The 11,111-nt window shown below is 37.2% G+C and overlaps 1 non-coding gene across 1 annotated transcript; it reads left to right on the top strand.

Moving 5' to 3' along the window:
- Positions 1–6,308: 6,308 nt before the first annotated feature.
- LOC112700216 (small nucleolar RNA R71) lies at positions 6,309–6,415 on the top strand. The gene has a single exon (XR_003153130.1). It is a non-coding gene; the product is annotated as a small nucleolar RNA R71 (small nucleolar RNA).
- The last annotated feature ends 4,696 nt before the right edge of the window (positions 6,416–11,111 follow it).

Below are 11,111 nucleotides of genomic sequence, written 5' to 3'. Positions count from 1 at the left end.
TTCGGGGCCCACTTGGTGTGTGCTTGGGCTGAGCATTGAAGCTTTCACGTGCATAGGCTTCTCTTGGAGTTAAACGCCAGCTCTGGTGCCAATTTGGGCGTTTAACTCCAGCTTTTATGCCAGTTCTGGCATTTAACGCCAGAAAAGGGTAGAAAGTTGGGCGTTAAAACGCAATTTTGCATTATCAAAACTTGGCCAAAGTATGGACGATTATATATTGCTAGAAAGCCCAAGATGTTTACTTTCCAACGCAATTAAGAGCGCACCAATTGGGCTTCTATAGCTCCAGAAAATCCATTTCGAGTGTAGGGAGGTCAGAATCCAATAGCTTCTGCAGTCCTTTTTCAGCCTCTGAATCAGATTTTTGCTCAGGTCCCTCAATTTCTGCCAAAAAATACCTAAAATCATAGAAAAACACACAAACTCATAGTAAAGTCCAGAAATATGATTTTTGCAAAAAAAAACTAATAATTATAGACTAAAAACTAACTAAATCATACTAAAAACTACCTAAAAACAATGCCAAGGAGAGAGAGAGTGAGGTAGGTGGGGATCTTGTGGGGTCCACAGATCCTGAGGTGTCAAGGATTTCTCATTCCTGCACCGTTTTGGCGTGTAAACGCCCCTTTGAGTGCCAATCCTGGCGTTAAACGCTAGGTTGCTGCCCATTTTTGGCGTTTAACGCCAGCTTTTCTTCCCTTTCTGGCGTTTAACACCAGCTTGGTGCCCTTTTCTGGCGTTAAACGCCAGTCTGGTGCCGCTTTCTGGCGTTGAAATGCGAGTAAGCTCATCCTCCAGGGTGTGCTATTTTTAATGCTGTTTTTGATTTCTGCTTTAATTTGTTTTTGTGACTCTACATGATCATCATCCTAAAGAAAACATAAAATAACAATGGAAAATGGAAATTCAACATAGATAAGTAAAAATTGGGTTGCCTCCCAACAAGCGCTTTTTTAATGTCAATAGCTTGACAGTGAGATTTCATGGAGCCTCATAGATACTTAGAGCATGATGATGGCCTCTCAACACCTAACTTAGAGTTTGAATGTGGGGCCTCTTTTTGACTCTGTAGTGAGAGAAGCTTTTCATGCTTCTTCTCCATGTGTACAGAAGAAGATCCTTGAGCCTTAAACATAAGATAGTCCTCATTCACTTGAAGGACCAACTCTCCTCTGTCAACATCAATCACAGCTTTTACTGTGGCTAGGAAAGGTCTACCAAGAATGATGTATAACGACCTAATTTTCAATACACCTAGGTCATACCGGAAACTGAGCGCAACCAATTTGTCATCCTAATTATTATATATTATTTATTATATGAGCCTGATTCATTGTTAAAAGAGTAATTAGTTTGCAAGGTACTTTTTCTAAAAAAATGTTTGGATTAATAAATAGAGTCATTCATAAGAAATTCACAAATAATAATAGATAAAATAGTTATGAACAACCACACATAAATACATCTCAAGCAGTTGATAACATTTTGTGATCTAACCTTTATTAGAGTAAAGATCTTTAGCTAGAACACCCCTAGGTATAGCTAAATAATATCTATATACATATATATACATACAACATCTCAGGCCCTGACCTGTTCAAAAAGTCCCTAAGCTGGCACCTAGGCTAGCCTAGACTCAATACTCACTTAGTCCCTCCAAACTACTGAAGCGAGGGAAAGTACGTTCTAAGTCTTCAAAACTCAAGTCAGGTGGAAAGTCATCAAAAGGTGGAAGGTCGTCTATCACTCCTCTGCACGATTAGTCATTGCCATATGATGTCACTCTAGTACCTCATCAAGTAGCCACATAACAAGAGTCTCGTACACAAGATTTAGGTTAAAGTTCGCGTTTAAACGGGATGCAGACGTTGGCTGGTCTCACCGTATATACATATGAACAGAGAACGGGATTCTCCCTAGACTCAGAAAACTACCTAGAGCAGAATCCTCTTTACAAATGGTCATCAACAAACTACGGAAGGGTACTCATGCTTCCATCTGGAGGGGGAAGGGAGAGAGAAGGGGTAAGAACTGGGGAGTTCTTAGTAGGGTCGGGGTTATTAGTTAAGTTCATTAACTCTGTGTTGTTTGGTAGACGAATAATAGAATATAGAGAAGTAGTAAACAGAAGACACATAAATAGAGAAGATAAAGAAAACAGATAGCAAAACACAAACAGAAGAATACAAGAAAAAAACACAAACACAGACACAGAGAATAGAATAAACAAAGAAAGCATACATTCATGCAACAATCATAATAGAGAAAATGCACAACCAAGTATGATTCATGTCTATCCTAGCACAGGTAATGAGTTCATCTGTCGGTTTCTACCCGCTCCCGACGTAACCCGAAGCAGCTGAAACAGGTATGGCTTTCCAGTTGGCTATACCCCTGTGTACAGGAAATAACCCCTCTGCCACCACAAGGTCCACTGCATGCAGGAAATAACATATCTGCCACTGCAGGGATGTATGCCGACACACCTTCTGTATACAGGAAATAACCCCTCTGCCACTACAGAAATGGAACAGGTGGTCACGGTACTTCTGTAGTAGGAAATAAGCTCTCTGCCTTACAGAAATAAAATATGGATATGTATCGCAGAAAAGCGTTCTCAGTGGTCGCACCCCCATCTATCTGACTGCCTCAATGCAGCAGATGATCATACAAGTATATCTGGAATTGCCGTAACGCAACAAATGAATAAACACATCTCTTGGGTTGCCTTAAGCAACAAATAAACAAATATCTCTTAGTCTCTTTACTTTACTCTGGTTACTCTTTTCTCTTCTTAACGTGTGTATTTAAAGCTTATGTAAATTTCGGTATGAATAGTTAGCCTGTCCCAAATATAGGTTCATTAAGTCTATACTGAAACAGTTTAACTTTTCATATATTACCTAACCTTAGGCGCAACTCAATAACTAACTATGTTGCCCTGATTCGTTTACTAATCTCTGTCTGTTTTTCTATCATTAAAACTTTACAGAATTTTCTTTGGTTTTTATCTTTTCTTTAACTTTTTATCTTTTCTTTATCTCTGCCTCACTAACATGTTATTACCACTCCCTAAGTGTGTTATAAAGGTAAATATGAGATTCTACACTTAAAGTTGTCTTTCTAAAGCTTTTACAGAAAACTGCCTTTTTCGCATTATTTTATTATTTTTATTAAAATATTATTTTTAATTAAATATTATTATTTAATATTTTGTTATTATTTATTATTTTAACATTAAATTTTCAAAAATTACCTTGCCTTTACCTTTTAACCTTTAAAATTAACTTTTTATCCTGGTAACTTTTAATATTTCTACTTTAACCACCCTAACTTTCAGAAATTACCAAATAACCCCTCAAACACCAAAATAATTACAACCGTGCCCTTTCTAAGATCTAAAAGGTGTTCTTCAATGTTCTTCACCACACTCAAAGTTTTCTTCGTGTTCTTCGTTAATTCTTCAGATTCTTTCTCTGTTTTTACCCATTTTTCAGTCTTTTCAACAACCAATTTTTACCATAATTCAAAATAAAATTGCAGCCACTAAAGCCCCATATTTCCTACTTGATTTCAACACAAATTCAACACCAATTTAAGTCCTAGGGTTCGTTTTTCCAGCTGCACTCAAGAACACAAATTCATAGCTTGAATTTCATCAAATTTCATCAAATTTTCATCAAATTTTCAACAATAATCACTCATATAAATCATTAATTTCAAGTACAGCCAAACCACATATCATAATCACACAACTAAAACACAATTAATAAAGATTAAATTCATCAAACCCTACCTGGTTTTGATGCTCCTAATTTGGTTAGACTTTCAGGTGGTCCTTAAGCACTTTTTCCTCCTAAATCACATGAAGAACAACTTTAAATCCACAAACTCTCAACTGACCAAATCTCACTCAGCATGTTAGAAAGGGATTTCTCACCTTAGAGTTGCTGAAAATTAATGTTTCTTGGCCCTCAAGTCAATTTAAGCATGATTCCTAAGGAAGAACATCAAGAAAACACATGTTTTGCATGGTTTTCCTTGAAAACCAAATTGAAAGGAATAGCCATCTCACCTTATTTCCAGCCTTGATATGTTATATGGTTATGTAGAGGAAGAAGAGAGTATCATTTTGGTGAAATCAGAATTTTTATTTGAGTTTCAGTTCAGAAGAAATCAAGTTTTGAAGATTAAGTGTTCATGAAAGTTTCTCTCTTTTCTCTCTTGTTATTTTCTGCCAAAGGGAGTAAATGACCAGCCTTGGAGTGTCTTGGGGTTGTAGGGTGAGTTTTGATTGGTTGGCTTGATGGTATATTAAAATAATATTAAAATATCTCAGGTGTATAACTACTAAAACTAGATGTATCGGAACAGTTGTAAAAATATCTCTAAAAAATCTTTTCTGAGCTACTAGCATAAATAACACTAGTAACTTATTTATTATGAGAATAGAACATGTATGATGAGGCCTTAGCATTGCTAAAGTCATCAGAGAGTGCTAGTACTAAGCTGCATCAATAAACTGTGAACCCGGTTAAACCGATTTTCTGTTTTTAACTAAAACTGACCAAGTAACCTTATAATATCATTCAATAAGCTTCTAATACTCATATAATAATGATATTATCCTATTATCTCTCTTCACTCGTGAATCGAGTCCGACTCATCAAATTGAGACTATTTACGAAAAAACGAATCAAAACTCCTAACCGATATGGTTTAAAGACTAGGTTCTTCATCACTGCGTTATCGAGCTTGCCTCAAAAAGGTTCTAGCTTAAAGATGACATAATGACAATGAGGATTGATATACTTGATGATATATCAGAGGTTCTCCCCTTACTAATCCTCCGGAGTTTTCCGTACTTTCAGAAATTATCTTGCGTACTCGAAAATCGCGGTTGTTACATGATGGATTCATCCTTGTTCCTTCCAGTGTCTAGGATTATGAAGTCAGCAGGGATGTAGAGGCCCTCAACCTTCACTAAAACATCCTCTACAAGTCCATAAGCCTGTTTCATGGATTTGTCTGCCATCTCTAGTGAGATTCTTGTAGCTTGTACCTCAAAGATTCCCAGTTTCTCTATTACATAGAGTGGCATGAGGTTTATGCCCGACCCCAGGTCACAAAGAGCCTTCTCAAAGGTCATGGTGCCTATGGTACATGGTATTAAGAATTTTTCGGGATCCGGTTTCTTCTAAGGTAATTTCTGCCTAATCAAGTCATTCAGTTCATTGGTGAGCAAGGGGGGTTCATCCTCCCAAGTCTTATTACCAAATAACTTGGCATTCAGCTTCATGATTGCTCCAAGGTACTTAGTAACTTTCTCTTCAGTAATATCTTCATCCTCTTCAGAGGAAGAATACTCATCAGAGCTCATGAATGGCAGAAGTAGGTTTAATAGAATCTCTATGGTCTCTGTATGAGCCTCAGATTCCCTTGGTTCCTCAAATGGGAACTCCTTTTCATTCGGAGGACATCACATGAGGTTTTTCTCACAGGAAATCACGTCCTCCTTACTCTCTCCATGTTCGGCCATGTTGGTCAGGGTTATGGCCTTGCACTCTCTCTTGGGATTTTCTTCTGTATTGCTTGGGAGAGTGCTAGGAGGAGTTTCAGTAACCTTTTTACTCATCTAACCCACTTGTGCCTCTAAATTACTAATGGAGGATCTTGTTTCATTCATGAAACTTAGTGTGGTCTTAGATAGATCAGAGACTATGGTTGCTAAGCCAGAACAACTCTGCTCAGAGTTCTCTATTTGTTGCTGAGAAGATGATGGAAAAGGCTTGCTATTGCTAAACCTATTTCTTCCACCATTATTATTGTTGAAGCCTTGTTGAGGCTTCTGTTGGTCCTTCCATGAGAGATTTGGATGATTTCTCCATGAAGGATTATAGGTGTTTCCATAGCGTTCTCCCATGTAACTCACCTCTTCTATTGCAGGGTTCTCAGGACCATAAGATTCTTCTTCAAAAGATGCTTCTTTATTACTGCTAGATGCAGCTTGCAATCTAGTCAGATTTAGAGAAATCATATTGACTAGCTGAGTCAATAATTTGTTCTGAGCCAATATGGCATTCAGAGTATCAATCTCAAGAACTCCTTTCTTTTGAGTTGTCCCATTGTTCACAGGATTTCTTTCAGAAATATACATGAACTAGTTATTTGTAACCATTTCAATGAGTTTCTGGGCTTCTGCAGGCGTTTTCTTCAGATGAATAGATCCACCTACAGAATGGTCCAATGACATCTTGGATAACTCAGACAGACCATTATAGAAGATAATTATGATGCTCCATTCTGAAAGCATGTTAGAAGGACAGCTTCTGATCAATTACTTGTATCTTTCCCAAGCTTCATAGAGGGATTCAGCTTCCTTCTATTTGAAGGTTTAAACTTTCACTCTAAAGTTACTCATCTTTTGAGGTGGAAAGAATTTAGCCAAGAAGGCATTGACCAGCTTTTTCCAAGAGTTCAGGCTGTCTCTAGGTTGTGAGTTCAACCATATACTAGCTCTGTCTCTTACAGCAAAAGGGAAAAACATAAGTCTGTAGACCTCGAGATCAACTCAATTGGTCTTAACGGTGTCACAGATTTGCTAAAATTTAGCCACAAACTGATGAGGATCTTCCAATGGAAGTCCATGAAACTTGCAATTCTATTGCATCAAAGAAACTAATTGAGGCCTAAGCTCAAAGTTGTTTGCTCCAATGGCAGGAATAGAGATTCTTCTCCCATAGAAGTCAGGAGTTGGTGCAGTAAAGTCACCAAGCACCTTCCTTGCATTGTTTTTGTTAGGTTCGGCCATGGCTGTTTTGTCTGCTTCCTTTTTAAAATTTTCTGACAGGTCCTCTTCAAAGTGTTATGCTTTAGCTGCTCTTAGCTTCCTCTTCAAGGTCCTTTCAGGTTCAGGATCAGCTTCAATAAGAATGCATTTGTCCTTGTTTCTGCTCATACGAAAGAGAATGAAACAAAGAAGCTATGGAATCCTCTATGTCATAGTATAGAGATTCCTTGATGTGTCAGAGGAAAAGAAGAATAGAAGAATGAGGTAGAGAGAAGAATTCAAACTTATAGAGAATGAGGGGGTCCGAATTATTAAAGGAGGATAAGTGTTAGTGATTAAATAGAAAGAGATGGGAGAGAGAATATTTTTGAAAATTTTTAAATAAAATAAGATCAGAGTTTAAAATAATTAGTTAATTAAAAAGAATTTTGAAAAAGTTATTAGTGGTTTTCAAAAATTTGAGATGAGAGAAGTAGTTAGGTGGTTTTGAAAAAGATAAGAGGTAATAAATTTTGAAAAGATAAGAAGTTAGAAAGAGATTTTGAATTTAGAATTTAAAAAGATATGATTTGAAAAAGATATGATTTAAAAAGATATGATTGAAAACATATGATTGAAAAACAATAAAAAAAGATTTGATTTTTAAAATTGATGACTTGACTAACAAGAAATTAAAGGATATGATTCTAAAATTCAAATATTGAACCTTTCTTAACAAGAAAGTAACAAACTTAAAATTTTTGAATCACAACATTAATTATTAGCAAGGATTTTCGAAAATATTAAAAGAAAAATGAAAAAAAATTGATTTTGAAAAAGATATGATTGATAAGAGAGGATATGAAAAAGATAAGATTTTGAAAAATTAGTTTTAAAACTTGAAAAATTGAAAAAGATTTGAATTGAAAACAAAATTACCTCCCTGGTGTTATCCTAGCATTAAACGCCCAGAATGGTATCCATTCTGGCGTTTAATGCCCACTTGGCTACCTTCTTGGGCGTTAAACACCTAGCCAGGTACCCTGGCTGGCGTTTAAATGCCAAAAATCCTTCTTCACTGGGCGTTTTGAACGCACAACTTTTTCTCTGTGATTCCTCTACTGTATGTTCTGAATCTTTAATTCTCTATATTATTGACTTGAAAAGACATAATTTTGAATTTTTTTGAATTTCTAATGATGAGAGAGAAAAACAACAAAATGAAATTAAACTTGAAAATCTAAGATCAAAACAAGGAATGCATGCAAGAACACTTTGAATGTCAAGATGAACATCAAGATCACTATGAAGATCATGATGAACATCAAGAACATAATTTTGAACATTTTTAAGAAAAGAAAGACATGCAAGACACCAAACTTAGAAATTTTCATACTAGAGACACTAACAATTTGAGACTACGCATAAAAAACAACAAAAGACACAAAACAAGAGAATTTAAAGATCAGACAAAGGAAATCATCAAGAACAACTTGAAGATCAATGAAGAACACAATGCATATATTTTTGAAAAATGCAAGAAAAATAGAAACATGCAATTGACACCAAACTTAAAATTTGACACTAGACTCAAACAAAAAACACAAATTATTTCGAAAAAGAAAATAAGAAACTCAAAAATTTTTAATAAGAATTCCAGGAATCATGCAATGTTAGTCTAAAACTTCAGTCTAAAAAGATTAGACATGGCTAGCCAAGCTTCGACAGGACATTACATACAACAGCCAAATTGATGGGAATCAACAAGCTCCTGTGATGATAAAAGCATCATCTGAAACTCTAGAATTCATTCTTAAAAAAACTGAAGAACAAAATAAATAAAAAAGAAAATTACCTAATCTGAGCAACAAGATGAACTGTCAGTTGTCCAAACTCGAACAATCCCCGACAACGGCGCTAAAAACATGGTACACAAAATCGTGATCTCACATACTTTCTTCATAACTCCACGTAACTGACCAGCAAGTGCACTGGGTTGTCCGAGTAATACCTTACGTGAGTAAGGGTCGATCCCACGGAGATTGTTGGCTTGAAGCAAGCTATGGTCATCTTGTAAATCTCAGTCGGGCAGATTCAAATGGTTATGGGATTTTGATAGTTAAAAGATAGATAAAACATAAAATAGGATAGAGATATTTATGTAATTCATTAGTAGGAATTTCAGTGTGTTTTTTTAGCTTAAAAATCCTGTTCCAATTTCAACTTCAAACAAAATTAACATAAATAGTTTGATTTAAATTAGTGAAATTTTCAAAAAATATATGGTCTTAAAAGAAACTTATTGTCTTTTTAATCAGGTAGAACATGCATGCAAATAACCTACTAATATGCAATCTATCCTATACTAAAGAAGAAGAAATTGGTGTTAGGGGAAAAGAATTACCTCCGGAAGTCAGGTACTGACCGACCTCCCCACACTTAAGGCTTTGCACCGTCTTCTGTGCCATCTGTCAGGAACAAGGGTGGGCTGGTGGCAGTATCTCTATAGTCGGGACCGTCATGGCTCCCTGTGCTTGTAAAGGAAGTGGTGTCCAGAGTGCCTGGGTTCTCGTCAGGTCTGTGGTTTCCTGTGAGTAGCTCTTTGAGGTATTTGAATGGGCGGTGATTGCAGCGCTCTCGGAGCTTTGTTTTCTGGTCTTGTTGGTCTAACCTCTTTAGTATTTGATACAGCAGCTGACTAGTAGATGGTGGAATGTCTGCAGCATCTTTTGTGGACTGACTGGTAGTGGCAAGTGGTGGCCTGAGGTATCTCCCGTTAGGGACGTACTGATCATCCCGTTGAACTATGGCTTTGGTGTCCCCAGCTCTGTAGGAGACTCCGGCTGCTGAGACAAGATCTGAGACCAAGGCGGGGAAAGGAAGGTTGCCCACGATTTGCACGTGTCCCATAGCATTCTGGATGTGTCTTGGCAGATTGAGAGGCTGGTCTGTGAGGATGCACCATAGTGAAACGGCCATGTCTGCGGTGAAGGAGGACTCATGAGTGCTTCGGAAGACGTAATGGGACATAATCTGTGCCCATACGTAGGGGTGAAAAAAGGCCAGGCAGCCTGCCAGGGGCTTGTAGCCTGGCCTGTGTTTGGCCTGGCCTGGCCTGGCCTGTTAGAAAATAGGTACAGGCCCAGACTCTTTTAAAAGCCTTAATACATTAATAGGCCAGGCCCAGGTTTACTAATTAGCCTTATAGGCCTGTCAGGCCTGCCTGGGCCTGTTAAAATATAATTAAATATATAAATAATTATTTATTATTAATAAAATTATGAGATATTTTAAATTTATTATATTTTATTATAAATATTTTTATATATTTTAAATATGTTAGAAGTTTAAAATTTTTTATAAATATTAAATATATGACATAATATATATAACAATTTTTATTAAAAAATAATTTTTTAAATAATATTTTTATTTTTGTAAAAAAAAATTATCAGGCCTTTTAACAGGTTTCAGGCCAGGCCAGGCTGAATAACAGGCCAGGCCTAGTACTTTATAAAGAGCCTGTAACAGGTTGTAGGCCAGGCTCAGGCCAATCAACTGTATGACAGGCCAGACCTGTTAAGAGCAAAGCCTGGCCTGGCCTGGCCTGTTTCCACCCCTACCCATACGTGAGCCTCTAAGGTGAGTGCGGAAGCCGAGATTCCCTTAGGACGGGAATGATGGTATCCAAAGATCCATTTGCTGCCAGGTTGTGCGATAACTCTGAGAACAACGTCCCAGTCAAATTTGTACACCTGGCGCTTGAGTACGGCTTCTTGAAAAGCGTCCAGTCCTTCTGGAGCAGGGAGAAGATCTAAGGCTCGCTGAATGGCCTCTTCTGTAATGGGGACTTGCTTCTGACGGATGTAAACAGACTGCAGGGTCAGCAGGTGGAAGTTGGAGTAGAACTCAACTACCCAAGAAAGATTAACCTGTCATAGTTGTCTCTGTAGTAATCCCCAATGTCTTTGTGCAATTTGTGGCTCAACAAATGTGGCAATACGAGGTGGAAGGATAAGAAGGTGTTCATTGTTATAATTTCGAGCTGCCAGAATGGGGAACATCTACTCACAGTAGTGATTGGAAAATCGTGCAGTGTCCTTTGTTGGGAATGCTTTTTCCTTTTCATCGACCTTTATAATCCTTTTAATTCTTTTTGTTGAGGGCTTAACCGCAGTTGAAGAAGGCTCTGCCACTAATGCTCTTTTTGTTCCTTTTCTTGTTGTGGATTTGGGGGTAGCTTTCTCCTTGCCTTTCTTGGTGGCCATCCTGAAAGGAAACGAGTAAAGACATGAGTATTTCAAGGGTTATAGCAAGGAAAAGAATGGGAAAGGTGGTAATC

The sequence above is a fragment of the Arachis hypogaea genome, chromosome 6 (assembly GCF_003086295.3).
Source record: "Arachis hypogaea cultivar Tifrunner chromosome 6, arahy.Tifrunner.gnm2.J5K5, whole genome shotgun sequence".
NCBI classification, from domain to species: Eukaryota; Viridiplantae; Streptophyta; class Magnoliopsida; order Fabales; family Fabaceae; genus Arachis; species Arachis hypogaea.
This window is presented reverse-complemented; position numbering and strand designations above follow the sequence as displayed.